The 27,199-nt window shown below is 36.5% G+C and overlaps 1 long non-coding RNA gene across 5 annotated transcripts; it reads left to right on the top strand.

Moving 5' to 3' along the window:
* The first annotated feature begins 618 nt into the window (after positions 1 to 618).
* Positions 619 to 22,251, top strand: LOC120080218 (uncharacterized). Of its 5 annotated transcripts, none has more exons than XR_005482444.2 (4): positions 619 to 1,087; positions 1,185 to 1,254; positions 1,375 to 1,498; positions 20,293 to 22,251. It is a non-coding gene; the product is annotated as an uncharacterized LOC120080218 (long non-coding RNA). The 5 variants fall into 5 exon arrangements; XR_016530000.1 differs by having other exon boundaries at positions 20,042 to 22,251; XR_016530001.1 differs by lacking the exon at positions 20,293 to 22,251 and adding an exon at positions 11,739 to 12,403.
* Positions 22,252 to 27,199: the final 4,948 nt, after the last annotated feature.

Below are 27,199 nucleotides of genomic sequence, written 5' to 3'. Positions count from 1 at the left end.
CAAATTTATTTCTAATTTACCCAACATGACTTTAATTTGAAATTCACGGAAATTCCGTTGAAACTTTTTTTTTCTTTTTTTCTTTTCAACTAAGAATGGCTTTTTTTTTAAGAAAAAAGTTTATACAAAACAATATTCAAAGGAAAATAGATTTTATTAAAAAAAAAAAAGAAAAAGATTGAAGATAGTTTTTATCTTTATTAAAAAAACACTAATTTTATTTTATTATTAGTTGAGACTTTGTCATTCAAATGAGTGTGTTTAAAACTAGATGTAAAATTGAAGGTACTCGTGTGTTAAAAATGGCATTTTTTATTATATAGCCCCTCAACTTAAAATATGATAAGAAATAGGTTATAAAAGGTGTAACATCCCGAATTTTCATTATTTATGTAATTTCAGTAATTTTTATTAATTGAGAGTATTTTTGGAATTTTTGGGCTTAAGCGTAATTGCGGGAATTTAATGGATTGACGTTGAAATTATTCAACTTAGAAATTTATGACAGGAATTAATTTTATTTTGGGAAGGAAAGGAAGTTAATAAAATAAAGTAGAATAGGGAAAAGAATAAAATAAAAGTTTTTTATATTTCCTTTTAAGTAGTTATTATTATTATTATTATTTATAAAAAAAAAAAACCAAAAATCCCTTTCTCTTCTTCCTCACGCCGCCTGAAAACCCCACCCCCACGTGCCACTAACCGCCCAGCCGCCGATCTACTCTCCAGCCGCACCGCTCGTCGTTCGTGGGTTTCGGCCGACCAGATCCCACCAATTAGACCACGCCGCTCGTCGTCGCGTCGCCCCTTTCAGCCAATTGTTCCGTTCGCGAGCAACGAGAAGCTCTTCAGCTGCCGTTGTGAGCCACCTGAGCCCTGAAGTCGAATGCACCTGGATCAGACGTCGAACGACCGCCGTGAGCCTTTGTCCAGCCGAGCCGCTCATCCAAATCCCCTCCAACTGTGCGTCCTCCACTCTAGCCGCACGTCCGCCGCTCCAGCCGCACGTCCGTCGCACCATTGCCAGTCACCGTCGTCCCTGCCGCGTCGGGTCCAATTTAGTCTTTGTCAGAATCTTGGATTAAGGGTAAGTGTAAATTGTGTTGATGGGATTTCTCGAGGATTTTGAATAGTCACTAGGGTTTGGCCTTGATTTGTTGGTACTCGTCATGTTTTGGATGTAGGGCGAAATTTTAGGTTGTTGAAGTGTTCGTCCAGTCGATTAAAGGGGTAGTCGACGAATCTTGGTGAAGGGTAAGGCTCTAAACTTATGTGGGTTGTTAAGCAAGCTATATGTTTATAAATTTCTCGATTTAAGTGTGACCGAACCATGGACTACGGCCTAAAATAATTTGCCATGATGCTGGGTGTTAGGTTTGGATCTTGAGGTTTCCTGGTATCTTTGTTTTGGCTGATTTAAGTTTGATCCTGTGGGCTTTCAGTTTCGTTGAGCAAGGAAGAGGTTGAGCTTGCTAGTTTCTAGAGTTTGCGAGTAAAGGTAAGTAATCTTACTAATGGAATCGCCTTTGTGCCAGGCGACAAATTTATGATTTATTTTGAGAATTTTAATACTAGTTACAAGGATAATTTTAACTGTTCTGAGATTAATGGACTGTTTAGAAAAGATATATAAGCATGTAAGAATATGTCTAAAGCATTTTAACGTATAAGCATGGTTTAGAATTTTATGAGTTATATTAAAAGGATGATTGAGCATGACCCTTAAATATAAGTTAAGTGGCACTCCTACTGAAATGTCTTAACGTTAGATGAGGATTCGACATTTACTGATTCATATAGTTATGTGATTTATTATGAGAATGTGTAGACCGTACTATACATTATGAAATCTCGAATACTTGATTGTTTACATAGTTTAGTGCAAGAAAGTGATGTACTAGAGAAGATCCATTAACACTAGATTAATCACGTATGTTGAGGTTAATTAATATGACATTGATGAGGAGATTTTAGAGGACTCATGATTATGTGAATGTTATATGTAATATGAAGTTAGATGCAATCTCTTTTCCTTTCCAGACTATATGACTGCATGAAAGTGATGCATGTCCAAGGGCGCTAGTACATGAAAGAGATGTACTAGGGCTGGTGTGTATGAAAGTGATACATACCTAGAGGGTACTGGGGTGTACGTTAAAGGTGCACGCTCAATGGGTTATGTGTATACGAAAGAGGCGTATACATAACTATATGTACGAAAGAGGTATGCATCCCTACATTCATAGAGAGAATCTGGGGTGTATGAAAGAGGTACACACTCAGTGGGTTTTGTGTATATGAAAGAGGTGTATACATAACCAAGTGTACGAAAGAGGTACACACTCCGTGGGTTATGTGTATACGAAAGAGGTGTATACATAACCAAGAGGTACACACTCAGTGGGTTATGTGTATACGAAAGAGGTGTATACATAACCAGGTGTACGAAAGAGGTACACACTCAGTGGGTTATGTGTATACGAAAGAGGTGTATACATAACCAGGTGTACAAAAGAGGTACACAATCAGTGGATTATGTGTATACGAAAGAGGTGTATACATAACCAGGTGTACGAAAGAGGTACACACTCAATGGGTTATATGTATGCGAAAGAGGTGTATACTTAACCAAGTGTACAAAAGAGGTACACATTCAGTGGGGTATGTGTATACGAAAGAGGTGTATACATAACCATGTACGAAAGAGGTACACATTAAGTGGGTTATGTGTATATGCAAGTGGTGTATGCATAACCATGCGTACGTAAGAGATTGTGTTTCCTTTGGGATTCACTAGAGATTTTGTTTCCTTCGGGATTCACCAGCGGTTGTGGGTCTTACGGGACTTACTAGGGATAATGGGCATACTTAACTACAGTAGGATAGAAATGAGTTTTTCATGTATGTATGTGTCCCAGGAGGACTAGAGCAGTTTATATGTTCCACCAGAGGTAGGCATCTAGAGGACATAGATGCCTAGCTTGACCCCAGTAGTGGGGTTACTTACTGAGTATTTTATACTCATTCTTTCTCTTGTTGTTATTTCAGATAAAGGCAGAGATGCACTGGCGATTGACAAGCGAAATCCATGATCAAGCCACTGGGACCAATTTTATTCTTCCACCCATGAGATTTAGATTTCGTTTCATGTTTTTTTTAACTTTCGGTTTTGATGTTTGAAACTTACTATTAAGAATTGTTTTTAGACTTATTTATTATCATTTATGATTTATGGGTACCCTATTGTTGTTTTTAATATTTGAATTTAATGAAGGCCTTTTGAACTTTCCTTATTTATTTAGCATTTATTTCACCATAAAAAGGTGTCGTTTTAAGTTCCATGCATGCATGTATTTAGTAACAGCCTAACTTGAGTCCTAGGGAGTCGGGTCGTTACAGTTGGTATCAGAGCCCATGTTTTGGGTTCTGTAGACTGACTTACTACGTAAGTCTAGGTAATCCATGTGGCCCAGTAACAAATTCCTCGTCATCGCCAGGTATTTCGTACTAATGAAAGTTTTCAGTACATATATGAGATTAGTGATGTAATGTTTCGGTAACATGTTTTCTGAGAAAGCCCTTGAGGTAGAGAGCTGATTTTTGAGTTTATGACAGGACATGACACATAAATCTAGAACAAGAAAGACTGTTAGAGGAGGGGTGCAGGAGCTGAGAGTAGCCAGACTGTTCCGACAGCTCCAAATCCACCTATGACCCAAGTCGATGAGAAGGCAATGGAAGCCAAAATTAGTGAAGCTGTTGCATCATCCCTAATGGAAAAACTGCAGGAGTTGATCGTAAAACGATGGTAGGACAGACTGCCTAGAACCAGGCTCAGGAGGAACCAGTGCCACGTGAGTAGTTACACCAGACCCAACCGCAGGATAGAGATATGCAGGGCCTGTCTCTTGAGGCTAAACATCTGAGGGATTTCAGGAAGTTTGACCCTCGCTTCTTTGATGGATCGTTGGGGAACCCCACCAAAGCAGAGATGTGGTTATCATCTATCGAGACAATTTTTCGTTTTATGAGGTGCCCGGAAGAGCACAAGCTCCAATGCACAGTTTTCATGTTGACTGGCAATGCAGAAATCTGGTGGCGTTCAGCAGAGAAAATGATTGATACTGGTGGGAAACTTGCAACCTGGGAGCAATTCAAGGAGCGTTTTTATGAAAAGTATTTTTCGGCTAACACCCGGTATAACAAGCAGACAGAGTTCTTGAATTTGAAATAGAAAGTTATGTCAATAGAGGAATATGAGCAGGAATTTGATAAATTGTCCCACTTTTCCCTTGAGTTGGTAACCACCAAGGCAGCGAGGACAGAAAGGTTCGTTCAAGGCTTGAGAAGCGGATTATGAGGTATAGTTCATGCTTTTGACCTTAAAACCTACGCCTCTTTGGACGAGAGGACTCAGTCATAGTAGGACTATGATTTATGTTCATTAGAGGATTCAGTGGTACTTAAGGAGTTAGATGTAACTACAGGGGCATAATGGTTATTGGCCGAGCTGTACTTACGAGCGATCTATGAAGAATTGTCATACTGTTGATTGGTTAAGATGGACACATACTATATCTGTAGTAAGGAGAGTCAGGTGTCGGTCTTTAATGGAGTGCCTGACAGTTAATGGATGGTGGATCCCTTGACTAAAGAGTTTAGTCAATTATTCATTTACCATTGGAGCTTCGAGCTACAAGTCCATAAGGTCCCCTTGGTAGCTCAATGGATTCAAGCTGAGGATCAGTTCTTGGTGTTGATTTGAATTGTTCAAATTGACAAGAGGTAATTCGATTATATATGATATGATCGATATGGTGTATGAGATACATCAAGTGGAGGATTAATGTAAATGAGATTTACATTAAATGCCATGGAATAGAAAAAGAGCTATGGTTTGTACGTTTCATGAGATGAAATGTTAAAACTATAGGTTATAAATATGTTATGGTAAGTTAATTATCATTTATATTTATATTAATATTAATTATTGGATAATTCTCTCTTTTTCTCTAATAACCAATTGAGTGGGAGATTATTGGTGATTTCATGGTAACTGTGAGATAAAAGGAAAAATATTTTCCTAATTTTAGTAATCATTTGCTAAGTTGTTGGTTTGAGATTTCCTATCTCGGAAATTACTCAAGATAGTTATCAAGTAAATCAGATTTACTAAACGACAGCTTGGAGTTAGCTAAATGATCGTGGAGTGTTCTTACACGATAGACACTCATCTAGACGGTCGCATAGCTTTTTCTAGACGGTCGCTTATCTTTTGTTAAACGATTGGGCATCGACCTATACGATAAGTTGCTTCATCTCCCACTTGCTCAATCGTTTACACGATTGTTCTTCTTCCAATTTTCTGCCTCAAACCAAGTTCACACAGAGCCCACCCTTTGGATTCTCACACCGAGAATATCGAGGTAACCTTCTTGGTGGTGTCATACTCAACTCGACACAGTCAAGGTTCTGTGGAGGCCGTTTGTGGTGTTCGGGGTGTTCCGTGACCTTGGCGATCGCTTAGTTCGAATTTGCTGTGATTGTACAGTGTAGTGGTCATGTTGGACGAACGTTCGTGTGTTGCTGTGTTGTTGTGATCAAGGAACTTGAAGATGAGTCTTCAAAGATTTGCTAATTCTTTCCCTTGATCAGGTAGTAAAGCATACTGTAATTTCTGTTTTATGCATAATCATATGTTTCCTTTTGTGACTATAATTGTGATGTTCATATACGATTGAAATTTGGAAAGGTCCTTCTGGTACTCATGAAAATCCTATGTCTGATTTCCTTCAATTGGTATCAAAGATAGGTTGTTTTGATATTCCAAATTTCAATTCATTTTTGAACTTCTTTTACAGTCTTGGTGGGTTTTCTACATTTATGTTTAATTGTTAAATGCTTGTGTGGATGGAGTTGATGGATGGTTACGGGTTTAATTGCCTTTGTTTAAAGCTTTCTTCAATTACAAAATGTTAATTTGTAAGGGCCCCTGTGTTTTTGGGCATAATTAACATGCAATCGAGTCTGTAATTCAAAGAGTTTGAGTTAATTAAGTCGTTCGTGATGAATTTTTGAAGCATGGAGATGAGGTTCTCAACAAGGAAGAAGACCAAGAGTTGGTTGTATCGTGTAGCCTCAGGTAAATGATCGTTGGGATTTATCTAAGCGATCGTGTAGATTTTTCTATACGATCGTGTAGTATTTACTAAACGATCGTTGGGATTTATGCTAAACGATGGGGTAAATCATTTACTCTATCACGTAGCGTTTATGTCCGATCGCGTAGACGCTGGAGGTAGACAATCGTAGTGGGAGCATTTGATGCTTATCGTTTAGTAGAAGGCGCACGCTAGATGATCGTGTAGTTAGCATGCCTCATCGCATAGTTACTACCTACACGATCACGCGGTATACGATACGAAGACGCTCACTCAGCGATCGTTTAGGCAATGGTGTTTTGCCGCATCATAGTCATTTAAACGATCGTGTAAGACTGGCATTGTGCGTGACGCGCTAGATGATCGCGTACCTCGAGCTTCATCGCTTAGTAAATTGTACACGATCGTTTAACTTTGGGAGCGTTGGTAAATGATAGAGCAAAGCATTTGTTTTTTCGTGTAGACAATTACGAGGTGTTTAGTGCACGATAGTTGGAGACGCGTTGCTTCACCCGAATGGTTCAAGACCCGGTTCACCTACTTGAATCGGAGACTCCTTAATTTTGTAATAGTTAGTTTGTACTTTTGTGGATTTGAGGCAATTTTACCCGATTCATCAACATTTGTTTATTGTACATGTGATGTATGGTATATATATGGGAAAATGTTTGACATATAGTTTAAAAACCCACCTTAGGTTGTGCAATCAATCATGCATCATGTATTATAAGTGTTATAATATAGCATGAAGAAATTACATGAAAGTATGCACATGCATCATGAAATATAAGAGTTATATTTTGTATGCTGTTGTGCTTGTTTCATTGCTGTTTTGTATGAGTATTATATAAAGAAGTAGCAATGAATGAACAATACATTGAGCATGACACTTAGGCTGTTTTATAATCATTATGAATGCCTTGCATGTGTTAGCTTTACATTATGGTTTTGGTTGTTTTCGTTTATAAGCGTTATAAAGGAAATTAGAACTAAAATCGATAAGAAAGAGTTGCATGCAGACCTAGGGTGAACTCAAGTTTTTTATTTAAAGGGTTTTAAAATTAGATTCAGATAGACCTAAGTTCAAATGGTTCTAAAGAGTTTAGTAACCTAGATTAATCTTTTAAAATCGATTTAATAGGATTAAATTGATTGACACAAAAGATTAAATTTGTTTTAAATCTATCTATACGGGACCTTTTGTCTAAGGCGGGTTCTATGTAGGCTGAGGTTCTTAAGCTGACGGAAACGGAACACTCCTGTCTGGGAACCTACCTGGGAAGGTGAATTAGATAGATTTTCTACAAACATGCGACAATTTGGTCAAAGACTCCGTTAAAGAGTTTAATGGATGATGATCAAAAGTTGTTTAACTATCCAAGGTAAAAGTTACTCTTGGGCAAACCTAAAAGTCACTTAGTTAAAATCCTTAGCCCTATTTTTTCTAAGTAAACTAAACCATAGGTTATAAAATACTCAGTGGGAGGAAGAGATGTATCATATGTTTATGATTCCACTCACGTTTCTCCCTGAATGTTCACACCGTGAGATTCATGCTTGGCCTCGTGGTGCCATGGGAGCATCCCCGTTCGGATAGTGTTTGCATGAGTCAATATCAAGGTGGACGAGAGAGGGTTTATAGTAAGTGGGTGAAGGGTGTGTGTCAACACGTCCTACGGTCTCTATCATTGGTTCACACCGTGAGATCATTCTGTACTCCCTCGTGGTGCCTTGGGGGTCCCCCTTCGGATGGGTTTTGTGTAATTAGTCACTATCAAGATGAACTCCAAAAATGGATAGGGTCACTTTAGGTTTTGCCCTAATTGGATTTTTTCCCTTCAGATTGGCGGCATGGGGCGGATCTCTAGAACCTAAAATGGCGGGTCACACTTACGGGAGATTATTAAGTAAGTTAATGATCTCTTGACCAACTAAATGATGGCTAGTCGTTATAGGAACAAGAGTTGTTCTGGTATTAATGACTGCTTGAGAACTTCTTAATTCAGAAGAGGGATAATTGACCTCCCTTCGGCGACTTTTGTCCTAAAACTTTGAAGCGTCATTGCGAAACTAGATGTCACACAGAGTTCATATTAGTTTTGCTAAAACCTTATTGGATGTTGTTTGTGCCCTAAAGTATCGTGTCGTGTAGTTTATAAACAACTTTGTACGAACATTTGTGATGTATAATATATATGATATTTACTTCACTTCTTGACTTTGCACATTTAGATTTCTTTTTTCTTTTTACCACAAACCAATAAATTTAATATCCCTGGTTGTCTTTATGTAACTTAAGCATGTATGTAGTGACATACAAGTGAATCATGTCTTAAATGACAACCAAAATAGTCTGTATTATATGGATATAGGGGGGAAACCTTATCCTGGTAACACTACGGACGTGGCCCGCTTTGTGAAATTGTTACAAATGTTGTGACTTGCCATAGATGGTTTAATCCTGATCATTCGTGTAGTGGACATGCGAGCGGGGGCGTCCTATACAAAGAGTTTATATAAGACCTGACCTCGAAATGTTAATGTCTTGTCATATAACTCTGTTCATGACTGAGACTTCACTTCACTAGGATGATGACCATAGGTAACATGACCTCAATCCTGAGTGAGTTCGGAACTCTTGCCATTGAGGGCGGTCCTTTGATTTGCATGGGTGCGAGTGGCTAGAGTGCCGACTCAAACCTACCATTTTAGGGATTCGTCTGATTTGGGAGTTGGGAACTCAGCATCACAAGATGGAGTTCGCTCCTTCCCCAAAGTAAGGGTAAGTAGATAGATTGCTCTCTTAAGGGCTGATCCCGGGGCTTGAATAATGTGATGCCACGCACCTTCTCATGGCTCGAGAGGTGTTCACATATAGTAGGACTATGTTGTATTATTCACTAGAGGAATCAGTGGTACTTAAGGAGGAAGATGTAATTATAGGGGCAAAACGATAAATTGGCCCGCTGTAATTACGAGCATCTGTGAAGGGTCATCGTATTGATGATTGGTTATATCTAATGGACATAGAAATATATCTATGGCAAGAAGAGTTCGACTGTCAGTCTTTAGTAGAATGTCTGGCAGATATCGTGACTAAAGAGTTTAGTCAGCTATTCACGTACCGTTGGAGTTTCAAGCCTTAAATTCATAAGGTCCCCTTGATAGCTTAGATACAAGTTGAGAGTCAAGTTTTGGGTCAGTTTGAAATGTTCAAATTGACAAGAGAGAGTTCGATTATATATAATATAATTGAACTAGTTAATTATATATAATATAATTAATTTTGTGTATGAGATACATTAATTTGGAAGAAATTGGATATAAATATGATTTATATCTAGTGGAGGAAAAATACTATAATTAATATATGATATTGATTAATATGTTATAAATATGATGAGATCACATTCATTGGACGGTTAAAAGGGAAATGGAATGGCGTCTCTTCTGTTCTAATAACGGATGAGTGTGTTGAAAGATCACTTTGAGATGCATAAATAGCTCACGGTGTGTTAAGCATGAGATGCATGGACATTGTGTTCCACCTCAAGAGTTGGGGGAACCTCGACGCAATGGGAGGGTTAAGAACCCGCCTGATCGGTATCTGGGTTTCATGGAAATCGTAGCTATGGTGATAGATGGCGACGTTGAGGATCCGTTGTTCTATAAAAAGGCAATGGAGAATGTTGACCGGGATGAATGGGTCAAAGCCATGAATCTCGAGATGGAGTCGATGTACTTCAACTCGGTATGTGATCTTGTAGATCAGCCTGATGGGGTAAGACCTATAGGTTGTAAATGGATCTACAAGCGCAAATAGGGTGCTGATGGGAAGGTGCAAACTTTCAAGGCTCGACTTGTGGCAAAAGGGTTATACCCAGGTGGAAGGAATCAACTATGAGGAGACTTTCTCACCTATTTCCATGTTAAAGTCGATCTGGATCCTCCTGTCCATTGCAGCTTATTATAATTATGAGATTTGGTAAATGGACGTCAAGTCGACTTTTCTGAATGGCAATCTTGAGGAGACCATTTACATGGTGCAACCTGAAGGATTCATTGCCCAAGGTCAAAAGCAAAAGGTTTGAAAATTGAATCAGTACATTTATGGGCTGAAGCAGGTGTCTTGATCTTGGAATATTTGGTTTGATGCAGCGATCAAATCGTATGGCTTTGATCAAAATGTTGATGAACTTTGTGTTTATAAAAGAATAGTCAACGATTTAGTAGCTTTCTTAGTATTGTATATAGACGATATACTACTCATTGGGAATGATGTAGGTCTACTGACTGTAGTTAAGAACTGGCTAGAGACCCAATTCCAAATGAAAGATTTGGGAGAGGCTCAGTTTGTTCTAGGTATACAGATCTTTCGGGATCATAAGAACAAAGTGCTAGCGCTATCTCATGCATCGTATATTGACAAAATCTTGCTCAAATACTCGATGCAGAACTCCAAAAGGGGCCTACTACCATTCAGGCATGGAGTCACTTTGTCTAAGGACATGTGTCCTAAGACGCCTCAAGAGGTTGTAGACATGAAATGGGTCCCATATGCATTTGCCGTTGGCAGTTTAATGTATACGATGCTCTGCACTACGCTGGATATCTGTTATGCTGTAGGAATAGTCAGTAGGTATTAGTCTAACCCAGGCTAGGGTCACTGGACCACAGTTAAGAACATCCTCAAGTATCTTCGGAGAACGAGAGACTACATGCTCGTGTATGGGTCTAGGGATTTGATCCTTCCTAAATACACGGATTCTGACTTTCGGACTGATAAGGACTCTCGAAAGTCCACTTTAGGGTCAGTATTTACTCTTAATGAAGAAGCTGTAGTGTGACGGAGCACTAAGCAAGGGTGCATTGCCGACTTCACGATGAAGGCCAAGTATGTAGCGGCTTGCAAAGCTACTAAAGAGGCCGTCTGGCTCAGAAAGTTCTTGACAGAGCTGGAAGTTGTTCCAGATACGTCTAGACCCATCATTCTCTATTGTGACAATAGTGGTGCTGTGGCGAACTCCAAAGAGCTAAGGAGTCATCTGCAAACACATAGAGCGGAAGTATTATCATCTGAACCAAAAGATAGTGCATCGAGGAGACGTAATCATCACGAAGATCGCCTCGGAGAAAAACATTGCTGATCCGTTTACGAAGGCTCTCACGGCTACAGTGTTTGAGGGTTACCTTCAGAGTATGGATCTACGGGACCACTCGCAGTTAAACTAGGGAAAGTGGGAGATTTTGTTGCACTGGATTTTTATGCCCTAGTTTATTGTTTTGTACTTGTTTACTTGTACTCCCCACTTCGTTTTAGGACAAGTGGGAGATTGTTGGGGTTTATACCCTAAAATCTCGTGTCCTGTAGTTTGTAAACAACTTTGTACGAACATTTGTGATGTATAATTGAATATAACTGGTAGAAATACAAGTTATTACAACTTAAATTAGTAAAACAATGAGAGAAAGCGATGGGAAAATAGGCAATATCATGTCCGAAAACGTCAAACTAAAAGGAATTGCGATCGCTAATGCTCATCGCATAAAAGCAATTAATTTACCTATTTTGTGCAGGTACGATGCGATGGCGCACATGAAATTGCGATCCAAGGGCACAATGCGACAGCGCACTTGAAGTTGTGATCGCAAGTCATGCGATCGTGAGAAATCTCTTAAAAAGGTGATCACATAAAGACCTCACATCAAGGTGACAACATAATAAATCATGATGGGATGTAAAGCTGATAATGGTCGATTCCGAATTCAGTTGACAAGCCATTAAAATCCATATTGTAGCAAGTACATTGAACTTTAGGTGACTTTTAAAAGGCGCAACAAAGTAGGGAAATTAATGCCGCCTATCATTGCAATCATTTGTAAGAAAAGTTGCTTCACCATGAAATCTATAAATACGGAATGCCACCAGTGAGAGAGTCATTCATCCATACACGCACATACATATACATATACATAGAGGACGGAGAGAGCAAGGAGATGAGGCGGAGAGAGAAATCGCTCCTAGACAGATTGAGAGACTGTCGGACAGCAATACAAAGGAGAGAAGGCCAACCCTTGTGAGAGCAAGAATCCACAACTATAACAGAATTGAAGTGATAAGGAGTACTGTAAAAGGCCACGGGAAGCAAGACATGCTTATCGGGCTTGTTATCTCTCAAATCCATTTGTTAATTTTTATTCAACACTTTATTTGCAGAAAATGAAAACTTCATTTCGATTTATGTTCAATCTCTCCACACCTTCCATGAGTAGCTAAATTTCTGAATGGGTTGAGAAGTACTTAGCTAGCATGACTTAAGATATGCATTTTATGCGATCATCTTGTCTTTTGTATGCATCATTCACCTTGGACATACTTGAGAGAGTAATCTAAAGATAGAATCTAGGCTTGAGAGAGTCGGATTAGATCGCATAAGCAAGAGTAGAAACTTAGATATAAGTTTTATCTGCTATTTACACATCGTATGCGCCCTAGAAATAAGAATGGTGGTGTTTTATGTGTGCGTCATTCATCATTTGGACATACTTGAGAGAGTAGTCTAAAGATAGAATCTAGACTTGAGAGAGTCAGATTAGATCGCATAAGCAAGAGTAGAAACTTAGAAATAAGTTCTATCAACTGTGTCGCATATACATCGCATGCGTCCTAGAAATAGGAATTGTGGCATTCTGCATTGAGAAATGTAGTACTGATGTTTGTGTATAGCATGATCGCATAACTTGTGCTCAATCTTGAGAAATGTTAGCTAGACCCCTTCTCAACCCTTTCATCGCATACTTATTGTAACTCTACACTTTCATCACTCTGCGTTCAACTCCATCGCATAGGAAAAATCTAAATCAAAACACTATCCACTTCTTTTTCACTACTGCAATAGAATCAAAGAGTCTATCGCATATCTATCTAGTAGACCCTGTGTTCGACCCTGGTCTTACCAGGTACCTAAGAAGGCATATACTTGGGCTTTGTTACGAAAACTTGCATGATCATCGCATAACATACATCATCGCATACTCACACCATCGCATCATAATTCTACGCATCAATAATATATATGATATTTACTTCACTTCTTGACATTGCACATTTAGATTTTTTTTTATTTTTACCACAAACCAATAAACTTAATATCCTTGGTTGTCTTTATGTAACTTAAGCATGTATGTAGTGACATACAAGTGGATCATGTCTTAAATGACAACCAAAATAGTCTATAGTATATGGATATAGGAGGGAACTTTATCCTGGTAACACTACGGATGCGGCCTGCTTTGTGGAATTGTTACAAATGTTGTAACTTGTCACAAATGGTCTGATCCTGATCATTCGTGTAGTGGACATGCGAGCGAAGTCATCCTATACAAAGAGTTTGTATAAGACCTGATCTCGAAGTGTTAATGTCTTGTAATATAACTCCGTTCATGACTGAAACTTCACTTCACTAGGATGACCATAGATAACATGACTTCAATCTTGAGTGAGTTAACTACAAAAATAGACAATTGAACGCATAATAACGCCTAATAATGGTTTAGCCGAGATTCTCAATGTTGAACGCCGCAAGCTCAGTTTCTCATGAATTCCTAACATAATTTTCGCATATTCTGCTTAACAACCCTCATAATTCTAAATAAAAGGCCTAAGATGATATGCATTTCTGCATGTCATCATTCATCCCAGTCCATTAATCCATGGTTTTATACATGTGATGTATGTTTTTTTGTCATATGGTTTGCACATATAGATAAATCCCACCTTAGGTCATGCATATTCTCTTTATTATAAGTGTAATGATTTAGTGAAACATGATTTAATTTACATAAGTGCATGCTCATGCATCATATAATATAAGGGTTATATTTATATATATTTTATTTATTTAACGTAATATTTATAAGCGTTATAAATACTTCGTTATGTGGCATGAATGTTTTAGTTGTTTATTTTATAAATGGTTATAAAATGAAATTAGAACTAAAATAATTAGTAAAAGATTAATACGTAGCAAATCTATCTATAATAGACCTTTTGTCTAAGGCAGGTTCTATCTAGGCTGGGGTATTTAAGATGACGGCAGCGGAACACCCCTACCTGGGAACCTACCTGGAAAGATGATTTAGATAGATTTGATTTATGCATACAAGTCAAGGCCAATCCATTAAAGAGTTTAATGTGACTACTTGGATTTTTTTTTTTTTTTTTTTTAAATTTCAAAGACAAAAGTTGTTTTTGAACAAACTTAAAAAATGACTTAGATCATTATCAGTAGCCAGATAGTCTAGGTTAATAAACCCCTAGGTAGAACATTCAGTGGGAGGTACTTGGGGCATTTGATGCTTCATTTTCACCTCTCGCATTTCTTCCTCATAGTCCACACCGTGAGATCTACCCTATGCCTCGAGGCACCTTTGGCATGTCCTCCTAACCGATGGTATTTGGGTAGGTCAATATCAAGGTGGATGGAGAGTGTGTTCATAGTAAGTGGGAGCAGGAATTGCAACAACATATCCCTCAATCTCCCTTGTTGGATTGAATAAAGTTACTACGCATAGCCTCGTGGCACCCTGGGTGTGTCCCCCTATAGGATGGTTATTTTGCGCGTTTCTTTATTTGATCTCCTGTAAAAGGATAAGGTTATTTTGTGCATTTCTTTATTTGATCCCCTGTAGATGTCACACGGGATTCATATTAGTTTTGCTAAAACCTCATTGGAAGTTGTTTGTTTTACAACGGGTATTTGATTAAAACCTAACATAGGTCAATGTGTTTTTCTTTTCAGCAACTCGTTAGCATTTCCATTTAGTGATTTTAATATGACTGATTACATACAGTGGAAAGAGTCGTGTAAAACATATTTCGTGGCAAACAACCTCGAATTTGTCATGGTTGAGGAGTGTCCTCAAGTCCCAACCCTCAATGCACCGCGAAGTGTTCGCAATGCAGGTATGGATGAAGGCTAATTTATTGGCCCAACTTCATATTTTGGCTAATATACCTGATGTTTTGGTCAGTTAAGAACATGGTCATTGCACGCAAGATCATGGACTCGTTGCAAGATTTGTTTGAACGTCAATTCTTACTTTTCGAGCACAAAGGGATGAATGACGAAACCAGTAGTGTCATTTGTTCTGACAATGATCCCACTATTCTCCAAAAGAGGAGGAAATACAGTAAATCTGATTTATTTGGTCTTGGAGACGTTTTTGGTAGAGAATGATGATTTTGCTTGGATCCTTGATTTGGGTGCTACCAATTATGTCAATTTCTCTTACCAAGGATTTAGTTCCTGGTAGAGAATGATGATTCTGCTTGGATCATTGATTTGGGTGCTACCAATTATGTCAATTTCTCTTACCAAGGATTTAGTTCCTGGCAAACGTTGCCACGGAGAGAGATGACTCTTAGAGTCGGCACTGGTGAGGTTGTTTCAGCTGTTGCTGTAGGCAGGCTGAAGATATTTATTGACAAGAAACATTATCTGTTATTGGATAATGTTTTCGTAGTTTCTTCTATTAAGATGAACTTAATCTCGGTTTCTTATCTCATTGAACAAGGGTATACCGTCTTCTTTTCTGAGAATAAAGTGTTTATTTTCAAGAATGGAATGGAGATTGGTTATGGTTCAATGGAAAGTAACTTATATGTACTAAGGTTGTTCATCATAAAAGCCTTATTTAATACTGAAACGTTCAGTACGACAATAACAGCTAAAAGACCAAAGGTATCTCCTAAGGAAAATGCCCATCTTTGGCATTTAAGGTTAGGTCATATCAACATCAATGGGATTGAGAAGTTGGTAAAAAGTGGTCTTCTAAAAAGTTTAGAAGAAAACTCCTTGTCGGTATGTGAATCATGCCTCGAAGGCAAGATGACCAAACGATTTTTTACTAGAAGAGGTTATAGAGCCAAGGAAGCATTGGAGCTTGTACATTCAGACCCTCTGGTCCGATGAATGTTAAAGCTTGAGGTGGGTATGAATATTTCATCTCTTTCATAGATGATTATTCAAGGTACAGGTATCTCTACATAATGCAACGTAAGTTTGAAGCTCTTGAAAAGTTCAAAGAGTATAAGGCTGAAGTTGAAAACTTGTTAGGTAGGAAGATAAAAACATTAAGATTTGATCGTGGTGGAGAGTATATGGACCTCAAATTCCAGAACTATATGATAGAACATGGGATTGCGTCTTAACTCTCGTCGGCCCCAGGTACACCTCAGTAGAATGGTGTATCAGAAAAGAGAAATAGAACCTTGTTGGAAATGGTTCGGTCTATGATGAGTTATGCTCATCTTCCAGACTCGTTTTGGGATTTTGCATTGGAGACTGAATGTTATATCCTGAACAACGTTCCCTAGAAAAGTATTTTTGAAATACCTTTTGAGCTGTGGAGAGGTCTTCAAGGTAGTTTACGCCACTTCAGGATTTGGGACTGCTCGGCACATGTGCTTATGACTAACCAAAAGAAGTTGGAACCGTGTTCGAAAGTTTTCCTCTTTGTAGGATACCCTGAGGAAACGAGAGGTGGATACTTCTATGATCCAAGTTAGAATAAAGTGTTTGTTTCTACAAATGCTATCTTCTTGGAAGAAGACCACATCCGAGATCATAAGCCACAAGTAAGCTTGTTTTGAGTGAGATTTCTAATGAGACTGAGACTGCTGAGGGTTCAACAAGAGTTGTTGAACAGACTAACAAATCAACAAGAGTTTTTGAGGTCGGTACATCTAGTCAACCAGCTCAAGAGTTGAGACTGCCTCGACGTAGTGGGGGGGAGGGGGGTTATGAACCCATCGGATCACTACATGGGTTTGACTGAAGCCCAAAATGTCATTTCTAATGATGGGATCAAGGATCCATTGTCTTTTAAGAAAGCAATGGAGGATGTTGACAAAGATGAATGGGTTAAGGCCATGAACCAGGAAATGGAGTCTATAAACTTCAATAACATCCGGGAGCTTGTTGATCTTCCTGAAGGGGTAAGACCTATTGGGTGTAAGTGGATCTATAAGCGAAAAAGAGGTGTAGATGGAAAGAGGAAAACCTTTAAAGCTCGACTCGTGGCAAAGGGTTATACCCAGGTTGAAGGAGTTGGCTATGAGGAAACTTTCTCACCTGTTGTCATGCTCAAGTCTATTAAGATACTCCTGTCCATAGCCACATTTTATGATTATGAAATATGGAAAATGGACGTCAAGATTGCCTTTCTTAATGGTAATCTTGATGAGACCATCTATATGACTCAACCAGAGGGGTTCATAATTTCGGATCTAGAGCAAAAAGTTTGCAAGCTTAATAGGTCCATTTATGGGCTGAAACAAGCATCTAGATAATAGAACATTAAATTTGACACTGCAGTCAAGTCATTTCGTTTTTATCAGAACGTTGATGAGCCTTGTGTCTACAAGAAAATCATCAATAGCTTAGTAGCTTTCCTGGTACTGTATGTGGATGATATCCTACCCATTGGGAATGATGTAGGGTATCTGACTAACATTAAGAAATGGCTAGCTGCCCAGTTCCAAATGAAAGATTTGGGTGAGGCACAGTATGTTCTAGGGATCCAGATCATTCGAGATCGTAAAAATAAAAGGTTAGCCTTGTCTCAGGCATCGTACATCGATCAAATGTTGATCAGATACAAAATGTAGGATTCCAAGAGGGGTTTGTTACCCTTCAGGCATAGAATCATTTTGTCTAAGGATCAATGTTCTAAGACACCTCAAGAAGTTGAGGAAATGAGATAGATTCCCTATGTTTCAGCTGTCGTAAGCTTAATGTATGCAATGTTGTGTACCAGACCCGACATTTCCTATCCAGTAGGGATTGTCAGTCGGTATCAGCCCAATCCAAGATTTGATCACTAGATGGCGGTCAAGATGATCCTTAAGTATCTTCGGAGAACGAGGGACTACATGCTCATGTATGGAGATAAGGATATGATCCTTACAGTATACACGGGCTCTGACTTTCAGACCGATAGAGATTCTCGCAAATCAACATTGGGGTTAGTGTTCACTCTGAATGGAGGGGTTGTAGTGTGGCGAAGCATTAAGCAAGGATGAACACAAACTCTACTATGAAAACCAAATACGTAGCCGCTTGTGAAGCAACTAAGGAGGCTGTTTGGCTTAAAAAATTCCTTTCAAATTTGGAAGTTGTTCCAAATATGGATTTGCCAATCACTCTCTATTGTGATAATAGCGGGACTGTGGCAAATTTGAAAGAGCATCGGAGTCATCGTTGAGGTAATCATATCGAGCAAAAATATTTGATCATGGAGATAGTGCATCGCGGTGATGTAATAGTCACGAAGATCACGTTGGAGCACAACATTGTTGATCCCTTTACAAAGGCTCTCACGACTAAAGTGTTCGAGGATCATCTGGAGAGTCTGGGTTTGCGGTACATGCGACATCTTGTCTAGGGCAAGTTGGAGATGATACTAGGGTATGCCCTAGTTTATTGTGTATTGTACATGTTTTCTCTTGTATTGTACATTAGTCTCCTGAGGCATTAGGACAAGTGGGAGATTATTGGGATTGGTATCCTAATTCTCCCGGAGTCTCATTTTTTGTAATTATACATATGATTTTATGAATAAAATAATTGTTATTTCATTCTGGCATTTACTCATATCCAATAAAAAAAAAACTTCATCGTTATCTTATGTAAACTTAAGCATGTATATGAGATATACAAGTGGATCATGCCTTAAGTGATAACCTAAATAGGTTTATAGTATAAGGATTAAGGTGGGATACCTGATCCTGGTGACACCACGGATACTGCCATCTTTGTAGACGTTTGCAAGTGTTGTAAACTACTAAAGATGGTAGATCCTGACCATTCATGTGGAGGCATGCGAGCGGGGGTGTCCTATACAAAGAGTTTGTATAAGACTGGACCACGAGATGACTAGACTCTGTATATAACATCGTTGATACTGGAGACTTACATCTCATCTAAAAGAACAAAGTGACACGATCTCAATTCTGAGTGTTTTGGGAATTCCTGAGACTTCACTCCTTCCCCGAAGCAGGGGTAAGTAGATAGATTGCTCCCTTAAGGGCTGATTCCGGGGCTTGAACATAGTGGCCACAACTTCTCTTTAGAAGAGAGAACTCAGTCATAGTAGGACTATGAAATATGTTTATTAGAGGATTCAGTGGTACTTAAGGAGTTAGATGTAAGTATAGGGATATAATGGTTATTGGCCGAGTTGTACTCATGAACGATCTGTGAAGGGTTGTCACATTGTTGATTGGTTAAAATGGACACATAATATATCTGTAGTAAGGAGAGTCAGCTGTTGGTCTTTAGTGGAGTGCCTGGCAATTAACGGATGGTGGATCCCTTGACTAAAGAGTTTAGTCAATTATTCATTTACCATTGGAGCTTCGAGCTACAAGTCCATAAGGTCCCCTTGGTAGCTCAATGGATTCAAGCTGAGGATCAGTTTTTGGTGTTGATTTAAATTGTTCAAATTGACAAGAGGTAATTCGATTATATATGATATGATTGGTATGGTGTATGAGATACATCAAGTGGAGGATTAATATAAATGAGATTTACATTAAATGCCATGGAATAGAAAAAGAGTTATGGTTTGTATGTTTCATGAGATGAAATATTAAAACTATAGGTTATAAATATATTACGATAAGTTCGTTATCATTTATATTTATATTAATATTAATTATTGGATAATTATCTCTTTTTCTCTAATAACCAATTGAGTATGAGGTTATTGGTGGTTTCATGGTAACCGTGAGATAAAAGGAAAAATATTTTCCTAATTTTAGTAATTTTTTGCTAAGTTGTTGATTTGAGATTTCCTTTCTCGGAAATTACTCACAGATAGTTGTCAAGTAAATCAGATTTACTAAACAACAACTTGAAGTTAGCTAAACGATCGTGGAATGTTCTTACACGATAGACCTCAGCTAGACGATGAGCTAGATGATCGCAAACCTTTTGCTAGACGATCGCTTATTTTTTGTTAAACGATTAGGCATCGACCTATACGATAGGCTGCTTCATCTTCCACTTACTCAATCGTTTACATGATTGTTCTTCCTCCGGTTTTCTGCTTCAACCTGGATTCTCAGACCAAGAATACCGAGGTAACCTTCTTGGTGGTGTCATACTCAACTCGACATAGTCAAGGTTCTGTGGAGGTCGTTCGTGGTGTTCGGGGTGTCCGTGACCTTGGTAATCGCTTAGTTCGAATTCGCTGTGATCGTGCAGTGTAGCAGTTGTGTTAGACGAAAGTTCGTGTGTTGCTGTGTTGTTGTGATCAAGCGTTCGTGATCAAGGAACTTAAAGATGAGTCTTCAAAGGTTTGTTAATTCATTCCCTTGATCATGTAGTAAAACATGTTGTAATTTCTGTTTTATGCATAACTGTATGTTTCTGTTTGTAACTGTAATTGTGATGTTCATATACGACTGAAATTTTGAAAGATCCTTCTGTTGCTCATGGAAATCCTTGTGTCCGATTTTCTTCAACTTTTTCATTTGAAACATGGGTCATGCGATCAACATTCATTTAAAGCATGTGCCCAATAAACATATTATAAAAACGTCATGTAAACTGCCTATGCGATAAAAATATAATAAAAACTATCTTTGGAAAAACATTTATTAAAACTTGTCACTCACTATCTTAGCTACTTATCCAAAGGGTCCGTAAGTCTCTCTCGCTTACGTCTGTCCTGTAATAAAAAGAGGTCCCTTGGTTAATATCATTAGCTCCCTTTTGAGCTTAACATAATACTTAACTTAACATTATCGCATATTTTCATCGCATCATCATTGAGTTCATTGCATCCCTTTTACTTAGCTATCTTAACTCTTTCCTAGCTAGAGACTGTCTGCCCTTTCTATAGGTGCTCTATGGTCGCAAAGACACACCCTTCTATGCCTATGCGTCCAACAACCCTCGCGTGCCTTACTTCACGCCTATGTACGTCATTGCTGTTGGGGTTGATGCCCTAAATCTCGTGGGTCTTGTAGTTTGTAATTATAAAGTACAAAAAATTTATTTATTGAATAAAATCTTAGGTGTTTTATTCGAAATTTAGTAGCATTAACTCACAAGACCAATAAACTAACATCCAAGGTTATCTTCTGTAGCTTAAACATGTATATAGAGACATATAGGTAGATCATGTTTAAGTGATAACTTAAATGATCTATAGTAGATGGATAAGGTTAGGTACCTTATCCTGGTGACACTACAAATACGGTCTGCTTTGTAGATGTTACAATTGTTGTAAAGTTCTACAAATGATCTGATCCTAATCATTCATGTAAAGACATGTGAGTAGGGGAGTTCTATACAAAAGGGTGTGTATAAGATCGGACCATGAAATGATTAATCTTATTATATAACGCTATTAATAGTAGAGACTTACATTTCACCAGGATGACCGTAGGTGACATGACTTTAATCATGAGTGAGTTGTGAACTCCTTCAAGCGGCTCTTTGATTTGCATGAGTGAGAGTGGCCAGATCGCGAACTCAATATGCCTACCATTTTGAGGATTCTTCTGATTGTGGAGCTGGGAACATAGCTACACAAGATGAAATTCACTCCTTCTCTTATGTCAGAGTAAATAGATAAATTGCTCCCTTAAGAGCTGATTTTGGGGCTTAAACAATATTGCGCCACACCCTCTCTTGGCCCGAGAGGGGTTTAGTCATAGTTGGACTATGACTTATTGTTCATTAGAGGGATCAGTAGTACTTGAGAAGTTAGTTTTAACTACAGGGGTAAAACGATAATTTTGACCCAGTTGTACTTACGAGCAATTTGTGAAGGATCATTGCATTGTTGACTAGTTATATCCAATGGACACAGAAATATATCTGTAGTGCAAAGAGTGCACATGCCAGTCTATAGTGGAGTGATCGACAATTAATAGATGTTGAATAATTTATTAAAGGAGTTTAAATAATTATTCAAGTATCATTGAAGCTTCAATCTACAGGTCCATAAGGTCATCCGTAGCTCGACAGGGATTATTGAGAATTAATTTTAGATTAATTTGAATTGTTCAAATTAATTGAGGGAATTAATTACATGTGATATAATTAATCTAAATTAATTATATGTGATATAATTAATTTAATGTATTTGAAATATGTGATATAATTAATATAATGTATTTTATATTATAATATATTTGATACATTATATTATAAAGTTTATTTTGAGAGGAATTAAATATTTGAATATGATTCAAATACTAATTATATGGATGAGATTTATATAATTAAATTTAGTATGAATTGGATTTATATTAAATACCATGCATTATTGAGAGAAATATAAAAACTATAGGTTATATGTTATATTTGATATATATTATATATAATAAGTTAGTTATTATATATATATTTATTAAATTAAATCTATTTTAATTTAATTTTAAAATTAAAGGGAGGAAGTTACAACTTCCCTCCCCTTAATTTTCTATCAGAAAATCGTGGTGTGTGGGTAGTGGTTTTACGTTTGCTTCATCTTCTTCCCTAAGGAAGATTACAGAAGATCTGTGAGATTTTCCTTGAAGCACTCCCGTACATTATGATTAATACAAACACCTTAGATACAAACACCTTACATTATGACTAATACAAACACCTTAGATTTTCCTAGTGCTATCATCATAAACACAGAATATTTTCTCATTTAATCTTTACATACATACATGCTAAGCCTTCCGTACATTATGACTAATTCAAACACCTTAGATACATGCTTACAAAAGCTTAAACACACAATTAGAAGAGCTTAAACATTATTAACTAGTAAAACAAGTTTAGGGTTTTATATAACCCAACTGACATAGTACTTGTACTATCAATCTCCAAGTCAAATGTTCAATTCCACCGAACCCCACATATTAAATAAAAAAAAAACTATTGTTTAGAAATTATTTCAAATTCTTAAACTTTGAATTTTTGCCCATACTATATATACTAAAGAAAATAGAATTGATTATTTCTATTTGATATTTCCAAGCTATACACTGAACAACTTCTTATAACCTTCTATTGAAAAAAAATTTTAAAAAAAAAAAATCTAATAACTTGGAGTGTTCAAATGATCCAACAATTGGATATTTTAGTCTAACAGGAATAACAGATTTTAACTTTTCATTTGTAAATATAGCAAATCAAATCTTCATTTATAAAAATAGAAAAATGAATTAAAAATAAAAAAATAAACAAATTTATAAAAGTCTAAACTACCCCTAACCAAACAAATGAGATTGCAATTGACTTATTAAGAAATATTCATAATTACACTGTAATTAAAACAAACATCTAGAGACTATCAGTTGGTCATGCTCTAAGCACCGCACCGACTTCTTTTTCAACCAAGTTGCCGCCATTTTCTTCTCAGAAATCGGCTCCTCCACCAACAGTGTGACATATCCGACTTGAATTCTATCTTCATCCCTTGCTCCGTTGGACGTGGCTCCCTCCCCTTCCACCAATACTACACAATCAGCTTCTACTTCGACTTCTTCTCCACCTTCTTCATTTATTGCTTCTTCGGAGCCACTAGTGATCACTCCAATTCCGTCTTCTTCTATCTCAACTTGCATGACATAGGCTCCGTCGCCAACCTCAACTCCAAACAATAGTGTTGTCATGAATAGAATCAGTCTCTGAATCTATCATTGCAACCATAATTTTCTCCACCTTACTAATCTAAATGCGATTGGTATGTCTTCATTCTTTGCTCTAAATTTTTCGAACTAATTAAAAAAATCTGATATTTTATTGAATAAAACTTTCAAACTAATTAAAAAAAGAACCAAAATGTGAAAACATAAATTAGTTGAGAAAATATTTAAAAAATCAAAAGAAATTAAAAAAAAAATACTACTTGGAAAAAATTGGTTTAGTTTTGATATTTGAAAAAAAAAATAACAATATGATTTGATGATTTAAAACAGAGAAGATATTTTAGGAGAAAATAAATATGTATGATAAAAGAAACGTGCAAAGGAAAAAAAATAGTTATACTGTAATTCGAATGAGGGTTTTTGTAGTCATAAAAGATCTTTTGAAAGTTTTTGGCAATACTTCTGATGAGATATTTACGTGATCTACAAATACACAGTAATTAGTCTCCAAACTACGCAACAAATACACTACAATTGAAAATCAATTAATCAAACCATCTAAATCGCTTTTGAACTTGCCCAAAAGTATGTAACAATATTCTTTTTTGTTATAGACTCAAAATATCAGTTTGGAAAGTGAGGGTTGGACGGATAAAAACTTTATCTAAATAATTAGATTCATGAAGAAAGAAACCGATTTAGATTGGAGTATGAAAATCCCAATTAAAAATCGTCAATTGAAATTACTAACCAATTATGATGTGGTGTTGATGTCAATCATGGAGATCTCATGAACAGTAGAGAAACAAATAATATTCGACGATGGTACATCCTTCCTTGATTGAAGAGGTGAGTTTAAAACCCCAAGGCAAACTGGTTAATACGAACATTGTCCATATGTTTGGTGGCTTGATAGGAATCACTTTGGAAATAAGAGACTGCAATTTGAACTCTTGGTTGATGGTCGACTAAGTCAAGCCTTTTTCATCTATGCACCAATGGATTTGATCGATTAAGTCAAATCTCCAAAGTAGACTTGTCGTCGATTGAAAACAAAATATAAAATTAGTAAAAAAAGATAAAAAAAAATTGAAAATGACGTATTCGAAGTAACAGAAACTTCGATAAATCAGAAGTCATGAAAGTGGTTAATTTCATCCCACTTACCATTGAACAGAACTCTTAATTGTTCAGAAGAAAGTTAGGGATACATATTGTATTATACTATTTTATGTTTGAAACAAAAGAATAATAAATATAACATTCAGAATAATTTAAAACTCATGAATCTTGATTAATATTAATAGAAAGTATAGTAAAAAGAACAAATCTCAATTAGGATAATTAATATAATATGATATTTTAAATTTCAAAACAAGATTTGAAAATTAGTTGATGTACAATATTCGAAAATTCAAAACAACTATTAAACCTGATTTGAAGATTCAAAATAACTATTAAATCACAAGATTTATGACAAATTATCCATTTGAATTTGATTATATCTTATTTGACGTTGAAAATCTACTGAGATATATAGTTGAACAATAATTACAGTCTCATTAATAATGATGTTGGATTAATCACACTACAATTAAAAAGGACGATGAAGGCATTTTAGGATTTTAGAAAATTGCATTCACGTGACATTCGTGTGTTTTGCTATAATTCAAAAGAATCACGCCTTTTGCTATTTTTCCAAATGATAGTGTAATTACTGTTATATAACTGATTATTCCTTTTATTTTGGATTTGGGTTGGATTAGTTTTATTTTTGGGTTGGGTTGAGTTGAATTTATTCTATATTTGTTGGGTTAGGTTGGTTATTGGGTTGAATAATTATTTTTCGGATTGACCCAACCCAACCCAACCCAACTTGAATTATATGTATATTAATAAAATATATTTATTTTGGAAGTGATGAATTTATGAATTTTGTAATGTGTTTCTTTTAGGAATGTTTATCTTTATTTAAAGTTTGTAATATATATAATGGATATTTGAGTTTTGAGTTTTATGAGATTTTGGTTATTAGGCATGTGTTTTAGCTAAATTTAAATATTTTAAATTAATAACAAAAATAATAACCTGATAGTTTAACCTAATGCAACCTGAATTTTGAAGGTTAGGTTGGGTTGAAAACCATATTTAGGTCTTTTAGGAACCATCCGAATTTTCGTGTTGATCCAAAAAAAACTTCCATAACCCAATCCAACCCAACCTATGTATACCATACTTATAATTTTTGGAAAAAAAATGTAGATTCCACATCACTTCAATTAAGGAAGTGCAGTCAACTAGCAATTATAAAAAGGTTTTATACATATATAATCTAAATAAATAGGTCTAATTGCACAATTATCTAAACTTTTTTATATATATAAATAGCAACCAAATGAGTGACTACTTTACACAAATATTTCAGCTAAAGTTACCTTTTTAACACTCCTTACCATTCGATTATTTAAAAATATATATAATAATATTAAAACCAAAAGAAGCATGTTAAAGAAGTTTCTCGCAATTATGAACTTCCCAAAACGATTTTCTTTTCAAATTCTACAAAAGTAAAGAAAATTCCTCCAAAAATCCAAATTATGTTGTCGCGTAAATGAAAGAAGCTTTGAGGGGGTGTTTGGGAAGCCAAGATGAGTTGAGATGAGTTATGATGTCGGTGTTTGGGGGGTTAACTTTGTATGTCACTGATATTTTATGCCCATGTCCACTAACTTGGCAACAACATGCTCAAACCTTGTCACCATTAATGCCTCCATTACTATTCCAACCACCACCTTTGACCAATCCCCGTCACCACCTCCGGTGATTTCTAGTGGCAACCACCTACACCAAATTTTGGTGATGGTTACCTCCGTTGAATTTTGATGACTGCCAACTCCATCCACATCCGAACACGATCGTCGACGACCAACTCCGACGACCACTTCCAGTAACTCTGACGATCATTATTTTAAATTATTAGTTTATAGTATTTTATAGTCGTCTTTATATTAATTTTACATTAATAAAAACACTTTCAGCATATAACAAATGAAACAAACTTGTAAATAAAAACAATTTTGAGAAAGAGTCGTCAAACACATGAATATTTTTATTTTAAACATTTTTTTGATCAAAAGTATTTGAATGAAATGATTTTTTGAACATATCTATCAAATCGAGAGTTTAGATGGATGTTTATGTTTTTTTTTTTTTTTTTTTTTTGTGTATATGGACCTAGCCATTTGTTTGCTCATATCATAATTTCTTTTTATATCACATAAGTGGGCAGAGAATGTGACCATTTGTTACATATTTTTGTGTCGACCATGTAACATGACCATTAATAAGTTCATTATATTATAATTATATTTTGAGA

The sequence above is a fragment of the Benincasa hispida genome, chromosome 6, assembly GCF_027475165.1.
Source record: "Benincasa hispida cultivar pf3 chromosome 6, pf3_genome.v1.1, whole genome shotgun sequence".
NCBI classification, from domain to species: Eukaryota; Viridiplantae; Streptophyta; class Magnoliopsida; order Cucurbitales; family Cucurbitaceae; genus Benincasa; species Benincasa hispida.
Note: the sequence above shows the minus strand (reverse complement) of the source record. Positions and strands in the feature narration are given on the sequence as shown.